Here is a 14,972-nt window from a genome sequence, read left to right as displayed (position 1 = left end):
TGAAGTTTTTCTATAAATAGGGGTCAGGAGCAGCAAGTTTTAGTCAGTTTGTTCGCAGCCTTCAAACGTTCGACCAGAGCTATATTTGAAAGTATTTGTAAACCTCTGTAACATCACGCTCCAAAGCCCTGTGACGTTTCTGTGTTCTGTGACGTTGTCCCAAAGAAAGACCTTTAAATGCGATAAATAGCCTAAACGTTTTCGTTTATGACTAGTTTACCGTGTTATGACTGTGAACAGGGGGGAAGTCGCGCAAGAGAAATGTCGACCAAAACAATTGCAAGTAAGCCAAAGTCAGTTCCTAAAAGTCAACCCGCAGGTGTTTCCACCACCATCAGACCCTCCACTTCTGTAAGACCTCCATTAAGAATAACTGATGCAAAGAAAACCACTCGGGTGGGAAAAACTCAGAATGGAAGACCGGCAGCTGTGAAACAGCCCCCGAAGAGGGATATGAAAAAGAATGTGGACAGTAAACTGGTCAGCTTAATTACAAATGAAATTGTATACAGTGGAGCGACTGTGTCATTTGATGACATCGCAGGGCAGGATCTGGCAAAGCAAGCACTTCAAGAAATTGTCATCCTTCCTGCCTTAAGACCTGATCTCTTTACTGGTCTGAGAGCTCCTGCACGTGGCTTGCTTTTATTTGGCCCACCAGGAAATGGGAAGACCATGCTCGCCAAAGCAGTTGCTGCAGAGTCTAATGCAACATTCTTCAACATCAGTGCTGCTAGTTTGACCTCCAAATATGTGGGAGAAGGCGAGAAGCTCGTACGAGCACTCTTTGCAGTTGCAAGAGAGAGACAGCCCTCAGTAATCTTCATCGATGAAGTGGACGGCTTGCTCTGTCAAAGGAGGGAGGGGGAGCACGACGCCTCTCGCCGTTTAAAAACTGAGTTCCTCATTGAGTTTGACGGGTTGCAGTCAGGAAAGGATGACAGAGTACTTGTAATGGGAGCAACGAACAGGCCCCAGGAGCTCGATGAAGCAATATTAAGGCGCTTTGCAAAAAGAGTATATGTGACCTTACCCGATGAGAAGACAAGATTTACGCTGCTGAAAAATCTTTTGGGAACGCACGGGAGTCCACTGAGCCAAGACGAACTGTCCTGTCTTGCAAAAGTGACTGAAGGATATTCAGGGAGCGATTTGACAGCATTAGCCAAAGATGCTGCACTTGGCCCAATAAGAGAGTTGGCACCAGAACAAGTCCGTGTTATAGCTGCTGCTGAGGTGCGCAACATTAAGATAAAAGACTTTGAGGATTCTCTGAAGCAAATCAAACCAACTGTTAGTCCAGCAACTCTTAACATGTACACCAAATAGAACAAAGATTTTGGTGGTCCTTCTTCAATAAATCCAAATCCAGTCAGGCTGGATGAAACAGAGTGCAAAAATAAAGAGCTTCTTCAAGAGAAAGAGCAACAGGAAAAAGAAAAAAAACGTATTCTCCAGGACTTGGAGAGAAGAAATCTACAACTGAACAAATTAATACAATGAAGGACAGAACACCTGAACTGGAAGGAGAAGTATTGGAAAAACGACGTTCAAAGATGCAGCGTAGGATCAATGAAATGGCGAAAAAACACTCAGAGGTCATTAATGAGATGTTGTTGAACTCAGACAACTTGAAGTGTGAAAACGCTGAAATGCTTGCACAAAAGCAGCAACAAGAGAAAATAAATGAAGACCTGCAGCGTAAGCTTCAAGAAATCACAAGAAGAAATGAGCAGTTAGAAAAGATGCACAAGGAAAAACAACAGCAAAATACAGACAAGTGCAATCTATTAAAAGAAATGGAGCAAAGATGCCAGAAACTTGAGAAGGAAGTTGAAGAAACAACCGATCAGTTGAGAACCCTCATCCTAGAGAAAAAAGTGGTCGTGGAAAAGCTCATGGAAAAGAAGAAAAAACGTTTCCGCTTCTTCTGGAGGAGGGACACTCCTGCTTTTTCTACTCTTTCTATTTTTTCTACTGCTGACGTCACCTCGTCTCCCTCCACCTCTGTTCCATCTTAATTTTCACCTCTCCTCTCCCCTTCTCTCCTAACACTTCTTCCCTCTCTCCTTCATCTTTTTTCACCCCAACCAGTCCCGGCAGTTGACTGCCCCTCGTGAGCCTGGTTCTGCCGGAAGTTTCTGCCCGTTTAAAGGCAGTTTTTCTTCCCCACTGTCGCCTAGTGCTTGCTCAGAGGGGATTGTTGGGGTTTTCTCTTTTCTTTTTTTTCCCCTTCTTATTACCATTTTCCTTTATTTACCGATTTGTTTTGTTTACTTTTCTTTTACGTTGTTTCTTTATTTACTTGTTTAACTTTTTTTCAACTTATGTAATAAACTAATAAACCAATTGAATTTATCCTCTGCGTATTTTACATCTAATCTTTAAAGAATATTTCCAAAACATTTTCAAACATCACGATCTGTCTTTTGTTTGCTTGTTAAAACCCCGTAAATGGTGAAGTAAAAACCCTGTGATATGGTTTAAAACATCAAAATAGACTAAACAACTAGTCTAAAACTAAGAGACACAGGATAAAGTTGGTGTGAAGGTTTCAGTCTGTGAATGAATCTAAGCACCATCACCTTAACTTTAAATTCATCTCTGTTACCCTCTTTGTGACTGAACTCTGACCGTGAGCACCACAGCCACTGCGCACCAGTCACACGCACTTTAAATCCATCACAGTAAACCAGTTAGTTTACCTCAGTTTGTTTTGCAGCACATTTCACAACATGCAAAAGCATAATGTGCCATGTACAGACTCAAAATCTGATTTAAAAACATGAGGACTGACCTGTAAGCTTTACATTTACAGTTTATCACATACCACTGAGCAGTTCTTACCTGTAATTCTAAGCCCTCTTCTTCCTTTTCTGGTTTAAAACATCAAATTAGACTAAACAACTAGTCTAAAACCAAGAGACACTTAAATATTAAGTTAAACCTCTGGGGTTGCCGGACGCGCCGGCGCGTCAAAATCACATGACCAATTTAAGACGACACAGCTACAAGATGCAGCGATTCAGAGGCTGTATCCCAATTCAGGGTCTGCAGCCTTAAAGGCCGCATTTTAAGGCCGATTACGTCACCATGCCAGTCTCCTATTGCCAGAGGCTGAAGTGTGTGTGCAGTCACCAGGTGATAATCTGATATCGTCTACTTCCCCACTGATGTTAAGTAATATGAAAAAAATAATGAATCCCACCTTAGGCCGAATGTGTGACTCTCTTCGTAGTGGAAGAGAGAATGAATCTTCCCATCCGAATTCACGGCAATCAGTCTGTCAATCAAATCCTGTGGAGTAAAATGAGAGGCTTTGAACAAGAATGCACCGGATAGGGTGCAAAACGAAAACTGTGTGGAAATTTACAATGGGTAAGGTGGAGAACGTATATCAGTCTCAGTGTGAGAGGGTTTATTTGAATGCGTTTGAAGTAAAACAAATGGGTGGGTGGTGTTTGGAGGCCAAATAAAAAGTGCAAACATGCCCTCAGATGGATGACAAAAAAAAACTGCAGTGTGTGGAAAAGAAGAAGAAGAAAAACACTTACAGGTATGGAGGTTGGCATCTCCCTCAGGGTGTATTCGCTTTTGTTGGCCAAAGACTGTCGGCCCAGCAGTTGCCACACCGACTGGGAAGAGGAGAGGAGGTTGACCAAGTACAGGAAGGACTGAAGAGGAAAGTAAATACAGCAGCTGTTAGAGAGAAAAAATGTATTTGCTTTTAAAGACCATTGTGAATGCATTTGTGCACGTCATGGATTGATCAAATCCTAACACATAATAATAATATAACACTATTCAACTACAAACACTACCGATAATATGACAAATAATATCTGTAGTATTCAAAGCAAAACAAAATGTAAAAAGAATTTATGATTGCAAAGATAAAACATGGTTTACCACACTCTCAAAACTGAATAAGACATATATTCTGAGCAGAGTGGTTGAGCAGAAACCTATTGCAGCCTGAAGAATATTAAACTACAGGAAAGCTCCCTGCATTTTTCACTGGGTCTGGTAGAACAGGGAAAACATATCATCAAAAGCATCAAAGGAAAAAAAGAGAGACACTTGCACAAACGAGCTACAACTTAGATTATATTAAACAGCTTCAAAGAAACGTAAAGAAAAAAACAAGATACGATGGATTTTTTTTTCTAAAATAGAAATATCTATACTTTCATGTGTCTTCTGATGTTTCTGTGCATGTGTGAACTTATCTTCATATGTACTACCAAACCTCCTACTGTACTTAGCACAGATTAAAGCAAAGACTCGAGTTAATTCACCAAAGTGCTGGTGTGTGTATATTTAGTTTTCCTTTGACCTCAGCATATATGTATAACCCACTGATAAGGCAGACTTTAAAGTCGCCTGTGGCAGGACACAGTTTACACATCACTGGCTGTCCGTATTCACTTGGCTAGTCTCTCTGAGAGAGATGACTTGGCTGCTGTCAGAGGCCAAGCATCAGACACACACAGACAGGCTCACGCTGGAGCTTGTTGAAGCTTTCCTGAGAGAAATTCTGCCAAAAACATAACTAAAAATGCAGTCTTATGAAAGTAAGGCTTATTTGCCCAGACACCCATAAACCAATCAGCAAAAAGCCTTTCTTGTTAACAAAATCACTATTGCCAGTTTCTTAAATATGAATATTCACAAGTGAATTTTCTACATGGCTGCTGGTATCACAGCAACACATGGACCACTATTCTGAGTCCTGGGTTAATAATAATTGGAATCAATTTAATTTTAATCAATTTAAACACCTTTGTAACCAGTGAGCTAAAAACATGATGGAAAAGCAAAACTTCTAAGAGATCTGTGTCTGTACTATTATGTAGATATCTAAAAATTGGGGCATTGTGGGCTCCAGGAAGTTTCTCCTTCTCCCTCTCTCTCTCACACACACACGCACGCACATACATACAATACCTTAATGCAACTCCTATCTGTGGGGTCAATGGGAGTTGGTTTGGGACGGACCACTCTGATGTCGTCACTGCTGCACTCAAGAACAGACCATAGCTCTAGTACCAGGGCCCGAATAAAGCCTGAGACAGAACACGGAGAAATTTGTTGTACCAAACATTTATTTGAAATAGCAGCAACTAAAATTATTAACAGTGCTTTAATAAATAAACGACTGACTTTGTTATTGTGTCCAATCTTTTAAAGAAATCTGTCTTTGCATTGCTGGCACCGTTTTGATTGGAGGATTTGAATCTCAGGAAGGAAGGAATTTATAATGCCACTCCCTTTGATCCCATTTAATCTCTTCCCTGTTGCACTTTGGCCTGTCAGTAACTACATTTGAATTTTGCAGCTCAAGCTTGCACATAAAGGCTGGATAAAAACGTTAATGCAATCAAAATGTACGCAGCCCTCGCTGGAAAACTGGGGATACAGTACAGTACATAAATGATGAAGCAAAGACAAAACATTAGTGTCATGGAAGAAGAAATAGTCAGTGCATCACGGGAAGCTCCCAGCAATAAAACCTGCATTTGTATTGACACATAAACCTTAATTTGTGAGCAATTTTCAGTGTATTTCAGTTAAATTAATGAGACAAATATAACAAAAGGGATTTTATACTTAGAAGAAGAATATGAAATTGAAATATTAAACTAAGAAAACTATAAATACTGCAGTTCTAGAGTTACAGATATACAATTAAGCTTTGCATATCAGTGCTGTATAACCCAGGGAATGTACTTTTTTTTTTTTTATAATTGAATAGTAATGGAAATCATGAACTGTTTTTCAGAGGTCATAGATCAAATGAGCAGTAGAGTTTTTCTCACAGAATGGTTCTTTCACATAGAAAGCAGTGTGTGCTGCAGGTTTAGCAAATGGCCCATCATTTGTATCTCCAGTGTCTGTTGAAGTGTACAGTATCTGTGTGTGTGCATGACCGTCGGTGCTCTCTGCTCACTCGGGTTCAGAGGTACAGGGAGGAGGCTCAGCAGGAGTAGAGGCAGCTGCTTCATCACAAACATGCCAGGTGCAGGCGGTAAAGGCCCTTTCTGTTTCCTCTCAACCCTCCTGCCAAAGCCATAGAACTCTGCCGAGGTGAACCAGACAACACAATATAGACATTTTTCCCTGTTCCTACATGGAAACACAAGATCAAACGGGCATTTTTTTTTGGCATAAATATGTATATCATATCGGACTCAGTTTGTTCCTGTTATTGTTTTTGCACTGTACTTGTCATCCATTCCAGTGAAACGATGCAGAAGGTTGTAGGTTGTGCAATAGTGCCATCTAGAGGTGAAGTAACATCACACTGCCCGTGCTCTTGTCTCGTCACGGTGTTTGCGTGTTTCTCCCTCTCTGCACACTCAGCGTTATATTCACAATATGTGGAAAATATATTGATATTGAATGTTCAAATATGAGGATATGTATAATGTATAGGTTGACTTTGCTCTACCTACACTTCTGGCAGAGCAGCAGTTGCAATGCGAACACATAATTAAACGGTGTATTTATAGGAACAGATTTCTTGCCTATGGCAGACAAAGTGATTTTAAACGTGTAAAAGGTTTCATTCACAGATGATTTATTACTATCACACCCTGGAGACTTTATAAAGAGCACTGCTGCAAAAGCAGCCTAAACAAACTTGTACAGTAGGTCACGCTGGTTTAGTTTTTCATCAAAATGCTTTTTTTCTTTTACTATTATTTTTGAAAACGTTACAGCACTGGTGGACATTTCCTACCAAATAAGAACTAGACACTACTGTTATGTAGTGGTTAATTGGAAAACTGTTTTATCACGAATTTCTTATTTAGAAATAATTAAAATTTTATTTGATGTTTTTTTTTTTTTGGATGGATACTGTTATTGCAGTGATGCTGTAATTAAACTGTCTTCACCCCAGTAGAATAATTGCATGACTCCATCACTGAAGTGGAGGGTTTGCTTTGGAGGGGAAACGCACAGTGTCTCTTTAGTAGCATGGTGGTTGGATCCCACATTTGTTTCTTATGTAACATTGTAAATAGCTGCTAAGACAGCATATCTATTGGACAAGCACATATTATACATACTTTGCACGTGCAATATTTAAACATGTAGGCTAGAGAATGACTTTCAGTTGTATTATTTATTAGACGAATACTAATTATCACTGTAAATATGAAAATCTGTACAAAACATCAAAGCATTAAGAATACTTGCAATAAAAAGAAATTTTCTAAATGGTGCTGTTTGTCTTATTATGCAGTAGACTTGAGATCTCAGTAGTTATTAGTTCAAGATCAGGACACAGTGTTTAAGGGATTGTACATTTCAAAATATAATTTACTTTGAAGCGATCTGATCCTATGCCATGACATTTAAAACATTAACATAATGCTCACTTAAATTGAAAAAAAATCTCTCACTTTGTGATTTTTAAAAAAGCAAATAGAATGCATTTATCAAACACTTTTAGTTGATGTTTGTTATGGAGTAGTGGCAGAAATCTTTAGCCATTCCTCGTTGCCTCAGGAGCAATGATTTTATTGAACATGTGCAAACATAAATGGAAATATACGTAAAATAGAGTTTATAACAATATAACAAGCTTGAAAGTCAATATTTGGCATTGTAACTGTTATTCTTCAGTTCTAGTTTTCTTGTCATTTCCACAGGAACAGTTTTCCAGGCTTCTTGAAGGATATTCAGAGCACGTCTTTGGGTGTTGTCCGCCTTTTGTTCCGTTCTCGTGTCACAATGATCCCACACTGCTTCAGTAATATTGAGGTCTGGGCTCTGGGGAGGCCAAGCCATGACTGATGCTGTTCTATTGTATGTTTTTCTATCCAGGTATGCTTTTACTGTACTGACAGTATTTTGGGGATCATTGCTATCCTGAAAAATGATGCATTTGCCAATCACATGCTTTCCCAATGGCATTACATTGTGGATTAAAATCCATTGTTACTTTTCTATATTCAAGATTCCATCAATCAAGAGTTTCCCATCCTTAAGAATAGCTTCTTCTTCTTCTAACAATTTCTGACAAGGGTTCAGCAAACGGTAGATGAATCAGCTGAAGGGCTAGATGCACCTTTCAGGTCCTGTGTTGGGTCTTAACTCGATTTTCCCCTCTTATTTCTTAAGGACATGACTTTCAGATATTGTTAATTTGCTGTAGAGGGTGTGTGTGGTTGAAAGGCAAGGCCTGAAGAGGAAATGAGGGTTAGGTGAGAGGAATGGTGGAAACATTGGGGTAAAACTTGGATTCACTTATTATTAATTATTAAACACTTATTATTAATGGAGCAGTAACACTGAGAAAAAAATCATCAAACTTTTACTCCTACTGACAAAATTAATCAAAAGCATTTTTAATTATGAACATTAAAAGTACTATTGAATGGGAAAAATCACATCTATCTGGATTTCTTTGCTTGTTGATTTCCAAACTAATATAAGTATTTTTCTGTACCTTTGCACTGATTTTCCCCTTTAACTGAATTTATCCTGCCAATGCTTTTTTGCATGTGCCCTTTGCTGCTAGAAATCAGATCATCTTTTTCATATAAATCTATGTACAAAAAAATACATAGATAGCTTTTAAAGCTGGAATCGGTCTTTGACTTTGCCTTTATTCTTCATTGCTGTATTACCTTTCCTCCTTCTGACCTTACTCTTTATGGCCACTTTTAGCATAAATATAGCATCTGGTTTAGCAAACCTTATAAAGGGAAAATCGATCTGAGGAATGGGAACAAAGCAAAAGTCATCATGAACGTGTCAGTTGAGGCTGTTAATCAGTGGGATACTGCAGGTCACCCTGCTTAAAAGCTGTCCCAATCCCTCTTTACGTGAAGCCTTTGCTTTTATTATATACTTCATATAACATATCATATTTATTTCTAACCACCATGACACCACAAGAGGGAAGCATTAGGCACTGAGATGGTGAAACTGCAACTGATAAAAATGCAGTTCATACATATAATGCAGCAAGCTAATCGATCTGTTGAAATTCACAAACACTTCTGCAGAGTAGATACATTCATTTCATTTTGTAGAATAAAAATATAATTTCCTGCCTTGTTTAGTATCACTATAATAGAAGGACACCGGCGCTAACAGTAAAAGTAAAAGTAAAAGCTATTGATACCAATTATTTTTATACTATATCCTCACTTCACAGTGAGAACCAAAATCTGTTTCTTCTTTCTTTTGTACTAAACATGTTCTCACACTCTGGAGCCATTTTGGTGCAAAGTCAGCAAATTTTATAATTTATAAATTTTTCAATTTTATATTTTATATTCCCCTTGCCATAAGAGCTGGGTAACACCCAAATTTCTCATCTGTGCAGTATTAAAGGTTTATCCTATTCTATTCTAAAACTTTAAAACTGTTTTTATTCTAGTATATAACTTTTATGATCACTGAAATTAAAGTTAATATAGATATAGCTTAAAAATAATTGGACAAATAAGTGCCTGGAGATGTTACCAAAATGGCTCCAGAGTGTGAGAACATGTTTAGTACAAAAGAAAGAAGAAACAGATTTTGATTCTCACTGTGAAGTGAGGATATAGTATAAAAATAATTGGTATCAATAGCTTTTACTCAACAATGAACACATAAGGTGAAGTAAACGTAAATCACAGTCTGATAAAAACCCTTTAATAAAGCACATTCAGTACATGTTCTGAAGCTATTACTCTGGCTCTGTTTGGGGTCATTGTCACGCTACAGAATGAACTTAAGCGATCTGATTATTTTGCATGATAAAAGATCTAATTGTAGTTCTAGTCTCTAGTTTTGACATGCTCTCTGCAAAAAAACCCCCAAAACAAACAAAAACTAAAACAGCGGGATGCTTCACCATGCTTCGCTGCCAACATCTGTGCCTAAAGAGTTGTGCACAGTATTGTGTGTTGTATCATCTGTTACCCTTGCTGCAGTGGGTTTTATGAAATTGTCACATTTTCATACAGTGTTGCTGTTCTGTCAAGTAATTACATCTGTATCTCTGCTGCTTTTTTCCCGAGGCAGAGCAGAGAGCAGGCTGGGGTGACAGCTGCAGTGACACTACCCTCCAATCACAGAAAACATACAGCGCCACATGGTGCATATTAGAGCAAAATCATATTTGACAACTGTGAGTTCTCTGCTCTGACATTAAACCATAACCTCTTTCATTAAGTGCTCACAGGGAGCTGCAGGACACTGCTGGTCAGAACAATGCAAACTATGATACAATAATGTCAATGAATTACATTCATTTTCTAGATTTTTTGTCATCCTTTAAAAATAGCTCCATTTTTTTACATGCTAAAATCTACAAATTATACAAATTTCCATCCCCATAAATACAACCTTATCTAAGTAACGCAGTGAGTTTATTTGATCAGTTTGTCCTTGTTAGCATTTACTGCTGGCTTACATTTAGCAGGACTTTAACCAACATATGGTAATCCTATTTCACGCCAGAGAACGATGAGCAGTCTCTTCGTTAAGAGTCTGATCAGCATTCAGTGTTATGTTAGCATGCAGGCTCTGTCCCTCAGAGCCGCCTCACTCCTCTCTCCCCCTCTCTGCTAGAAACAGGCCCTTGTGCTCCCAGCAGTCTCCTCCTGTTTTATTTACATCTTAAGCATTTAAGCTGATGCTTCATCCAGAGCAGTTTAGCGAGAGTAAGCAGTAGGAGGTCAGTGTCTGATTCAAGGACACTATTTACAGGACATATGGTTGCTTCAGGATTGAACCCATAACTTGTCATTTATAGAACAGTCCCTTTAATGTTCGGCCACCTGGCTGCTTTATTTGTGGCTGGGTAATATTGTGTAGAAGCGCTTTTATAAAAAATGTGATGAAAGTACTCTTAAGTCGAGTTGGTGTAAGTTACAGCAGATGCCATGCAGCTGGAAGCTGAGGGTGAAATCTCTTTTGAAGTAGTCTATTTTGGGGGATGATTTTGAGGACTAATCTCACAGCATGCCGAAAATATTTTGACCACAACCATGAAAATGGATGGAGCAGTTAAAAGGAGAGCAGGCCAGCATGGTAGCTCATCTTTGCTGTCTCTACCTTATTTATAGTCCAGAAAAGCAAAATAAAGCATGAGTTTAGCAGCAAAAAATTACAAACAAGCTTGAAAATAAAATTAAACTGAAAAAAATAAGCATACTAATTAAAGTATGACAAATTTAAAGACTGCAGATGTATCCTAAAACACAGTAACAAAGCACAACCCAGGAAACCAGTTGTTTATTGGAAGACAATCTTGGGAGCAAAAATCCAGCTGATCACACTTATGCAATTTAATATATGACATCATATACATCTCAGTACGTTAATAATTTCAGCCTTTAAGGCCTCCTGCATTTCCACTATTGGTACTTTTGTGCATTCCTGATTCAATCCTCCTCTCTCGTTCATGTTCCAACCCTTTGTCCAAAAAAGTGCTTCCTATGTTTGACTAGGTTTTCAGTAGTTATGGCACACAGCAGTTAACCAAATAAATTAACTTAGCGCAAAGAAACTTTGTACCCAACTGCTTACAGTACTTCATGCTACGAGATATATTGCATCTGATGCTACAGAATGCTTGGTGGAAAAATAGCAATAAAAGTCAGAATCCATAAAACATAGAAGTGAGATTTAGCCCAGAGTCCTTGTTGGGGTGATTTGAAAAAAAAAGTACACCAAGTAATATTTTTAGCATATTTTTCTTCAAATTATAAATATTTACAAGGATTTGAATTTTCTGAAAAACATAAGAATCACTTTTCAGGCATTTTTGCTAAACTGTGTAAAATTTTCTCCTGTCACGAGTAGCCATTCCTTAATTTCTAAGTACCATAGACCAGCGGTCCCCAACCCCCGAGCCATGCACTGGTACCGGTCCGTGAGTCGTTTGGTACCGGGCCGCGAGTGTTGAGGTTCAGGTGTGCAATTTATGGTTTACCGGGGGTTTTTTTCTTCGTTTTATCGTTCATATTTATTGTTTTTATCGTTACCTCAGTTCCCCTGTGTCTTTTCCCGTGTGTTATGAACACATTTTAGTTATTTAGGGCCGGTCCGTGGCACAAAATGAATGAAATATTGCAGAAAGACTGATGGAAGATGGAAACTTTTTTTCCCCTTCACATAAGAAAGAACACGCTTTTGGTCGATTAAATGTCTACTAAAACTTAAACACTGTAAAGAAGTGGCACACAGGAATTATGGCAACATCACATTGAAAGTTTGTAAAATTCATATAGAGAAATGGTCCTCATGCTAAACTTTCACCACGTTGAATGTCCATGTTTTTAAAAAAAAACTAACAAAAACAAAAAAACATCAATTGTTTCCAAACCACCTCATCACTCGTCTCCTTAAAGCCATCTATTTTTGAGTCTTATTTCAAAAGCTAAGGAGCCCCCGCATCATTGATTGTCCACTGGCCAAGGTAACGTCAGGTGACAGCTCTTGGAAATAGCCTTTGTAATTGGTCCCAATGAAACTGGCCAGGCGATCACTGCTTCATAGTGTTCTTGATGGTCCACCTCTGCCCCGAGCAGGGCTGCAGGACCAGCAGGTGGCCGGAGTAAACATTAGCCGGCACCACCTCCAGACAGCGTCCAGTAGCCCGATTTATGATCGATTCGTTCTGCAAGGCAGAAGGAGATACAATACTTTGGTTTTAACAGATTTCACAGATGGTCTGTGAACAATGCGTGATGGTGACAGAACAGTATGTAACCAGACCGGGCCTTATGTGAACTGTTGCAACCTCTTTCTTAAACAAATGGCACTAACTTTTTACCTTACATCTATATAAAATAAGTAAGGTCTCCCTATTTCCCTAAGACTTCTACGTCTGCAGGACTCTTCACTGCTTGTCCTGCTGTGTGACAAAGAATCGATGTGGCAGAAGGTCTGCAGCATCACTGTTCAAGCTCTCCTCTTCCCGTGCTACAGGCTGTAACTCTTTAGTTTTTAAAGGTTACCCAAACAGAACTAAAAGACCAACAGAAAATTGACTTACAAAAGGTTTTTCACATTAAAAGAAAAAGAGAATCAATGCCAAAGTAAAAGGTATATTGAGTCGCTTGTTACCCTTTAAGCAGTCTGGGTTTAGTTGTCTTAAGAGGACCCCTTATTTTCTAGCATAAATATAATTTTACAACAGTTATTGTTCATATTAATCATAGCCAAAGTCTCAATTTATGTGCAAATAATCCCCGTTAACCAGACTGCTTTGATTTCAGTAATAGCAGAGATGATATCCTAATATAGTCATCACAAACAGACAGATCTATCTGTGAAGTCCTACTGGCCCCGGTGTTAAAACCTTCTGTTTGTGAGGGTTTTAACACAAAGAAAGGTGGCTTCAACGGAGGTATTCGGAATATAAAGGCGGTTCTGTCAGATAAAGCATGAACTACGGGGCTGCAGCAATGCTGAGTATGAGAGAAATGAAGATTCATGCAAAGCTACTCTCATATTAGAGTCCAAGAGAAAAAAGAATGGACCCAGACATGAGCTCAATAGGTCCCTTTTAAAATCTGACATATAGATACTTTTCCTCTCAACTCTATGCCAGTAAATTTTAGTTTCTCTTATAAACACTCAGTTATATCATTGAAAAAGAGATTTCTTTACACTTCTGACCTGAGAGAAATGCCATGTCTTCTGTTTCACGTTGGTCACCTTTTCACAATTGAGGAGCTGAGGAAAGTTGCTCATCTGATCGTACACCACACAACGAGTGTCCTCACCAGTGCTGCCTAGGGGTCCCAGAAACAGCTGACCTTCTTTAGTGTAGCGTCCTAACTAAGAGGAAAACAGATACGTCACACATACAGTAAACGGAAAGTTACTGAACTGGCTGAGTGAATACTCTTCTCTTTATTAGCTAACGATGAAATAAGTATGTGATGATGTACAAGTTGAAGGTAACCTGGCAGGAATTTTCCTTGATTATGCAAGCTGTTGGGTTTTTTTTTTGCTGCTTTGAACAAGAGGATGGTGTTGTTCCCAATACTGCTGAGAGGCAAAACATGTCTTTGTTCTTCACTGAGTGCTAAACACAAAGATTTTCCTGTACATCACTGCTAATCACAGTGTTGTTTCAGCAGAGTTCTAACCCACATATAGCCCTAACATTTTATATACACCAAATTCTGCAGTTTTCTCAACTTGACAGAAAGAAAAAGCAGAAGTGAGTCAGATTCTTCCCGCTCTGTTTTCTAACCTTTGTGTCTTTCACTTCAGCTTTTTCGTTCAGATTAATAGTAATTTCCACTTTAGCAGTGCAGATAAAACAGTTCCTTTGGTTGCATCTAGCTCTGAGGCTTTGAGTGTGCTGACGATAAAGACTGATTGGGAAATTGTTTATATCGCATTCTGTTCCTAACAAAGCATGAATAGTGGTTGCAATGCCTTGCAAAAGATATAAAGATAAAGCTTTCCATCAACCACCCAGTCAGCCCAGTTTGGGTCTTTTTGCAGAGTAACTGCATCCTGTTTGCAGTACATCATACAAAAGTTAGGTGATTTAACAGCGTTTGGACTCAAAATCTTAAAAAATCCCACTTGTGGTCCCTAGATGTCACTGCTTCTTCTTAAGAACAGAGTATTTATTAAAATGTTTTTCTAGTATCTTTGACCACTACAAGTTACATTCATCTTTTCACAGATATTCATATCGCACTTTATTTTATGCACTTATGTGCTTTATCTGTTTTGCATACACACCTACAGCCAGTCACCATTTAACCTAACGTGCATGTCATCGGACTGTGGGAGGAAGCCGGACTACCTGGAGAGAACCCACGCTAAGACACCATGGGGTCGCTTTTATCTCCGTGGAAGTGCAAGTGTGAAAAACTGGTGGTCTAATAAAAACTGAAGACTTTTTGTTCCATCAAAAGGATAACTTTAAAAAATGCAACTGAAGCATGTCTTGTGAAGAAAGTGTGATGCGGCTGTTAGATTTGTATTGTTGA

At 38.7% G+C, this 14,972-nt stretch overlaps 1 long non-coding RNA gene and 1 pseudogene across 1 annotated transcript; one reads left to right on the top strand and one right to left on the bottom strand.

Moving 5' to 3' along the window:
• LOC146693123 (spastin pseudogene) lies at window positions 1-2,317 on the top strand (annotated as a pseudogene).
• An 8,911-nt stretch (window positions 2,318-11,228) lies between these two features.
• Window positions 11,229-14,934, bottom strand: LOC146693122 (uncharacterized). The gene is made up of 2 exons (XR_014923897.1): window positions 13,636-14,934; window positions 11,229-12,631 (listed from the first exon to the last, which is right to left on the bottom strand). It is a non-coding gene; the product is annotated as an uncharacterized LOC146693122 (long non-coding RNA).
• Window positions 14,935-14,972: the final 38 nt, after the last annotated feature.

This window comes from Copadichromis virginalis, linkage group LG14 (genome assembly GCF_057382275.1).
Source record: "Copadichromis virginalis isolate Kocher_CV1m ecotype Utaka linkage group LG14, C_Virginalis_male_GT1.1, whole genome shotgun sequence".
NCBI classification, from domain to species: domain Eukaryota; kingdom Metazoa; phylum Chordata; class Actinopteri; order Cichliformes; family Cichlidae; genus Copadichromis; species Copadichromis virginalis.
This window is presented reverse-complemented; position numbering and strand designations above follow the sequence as displayed.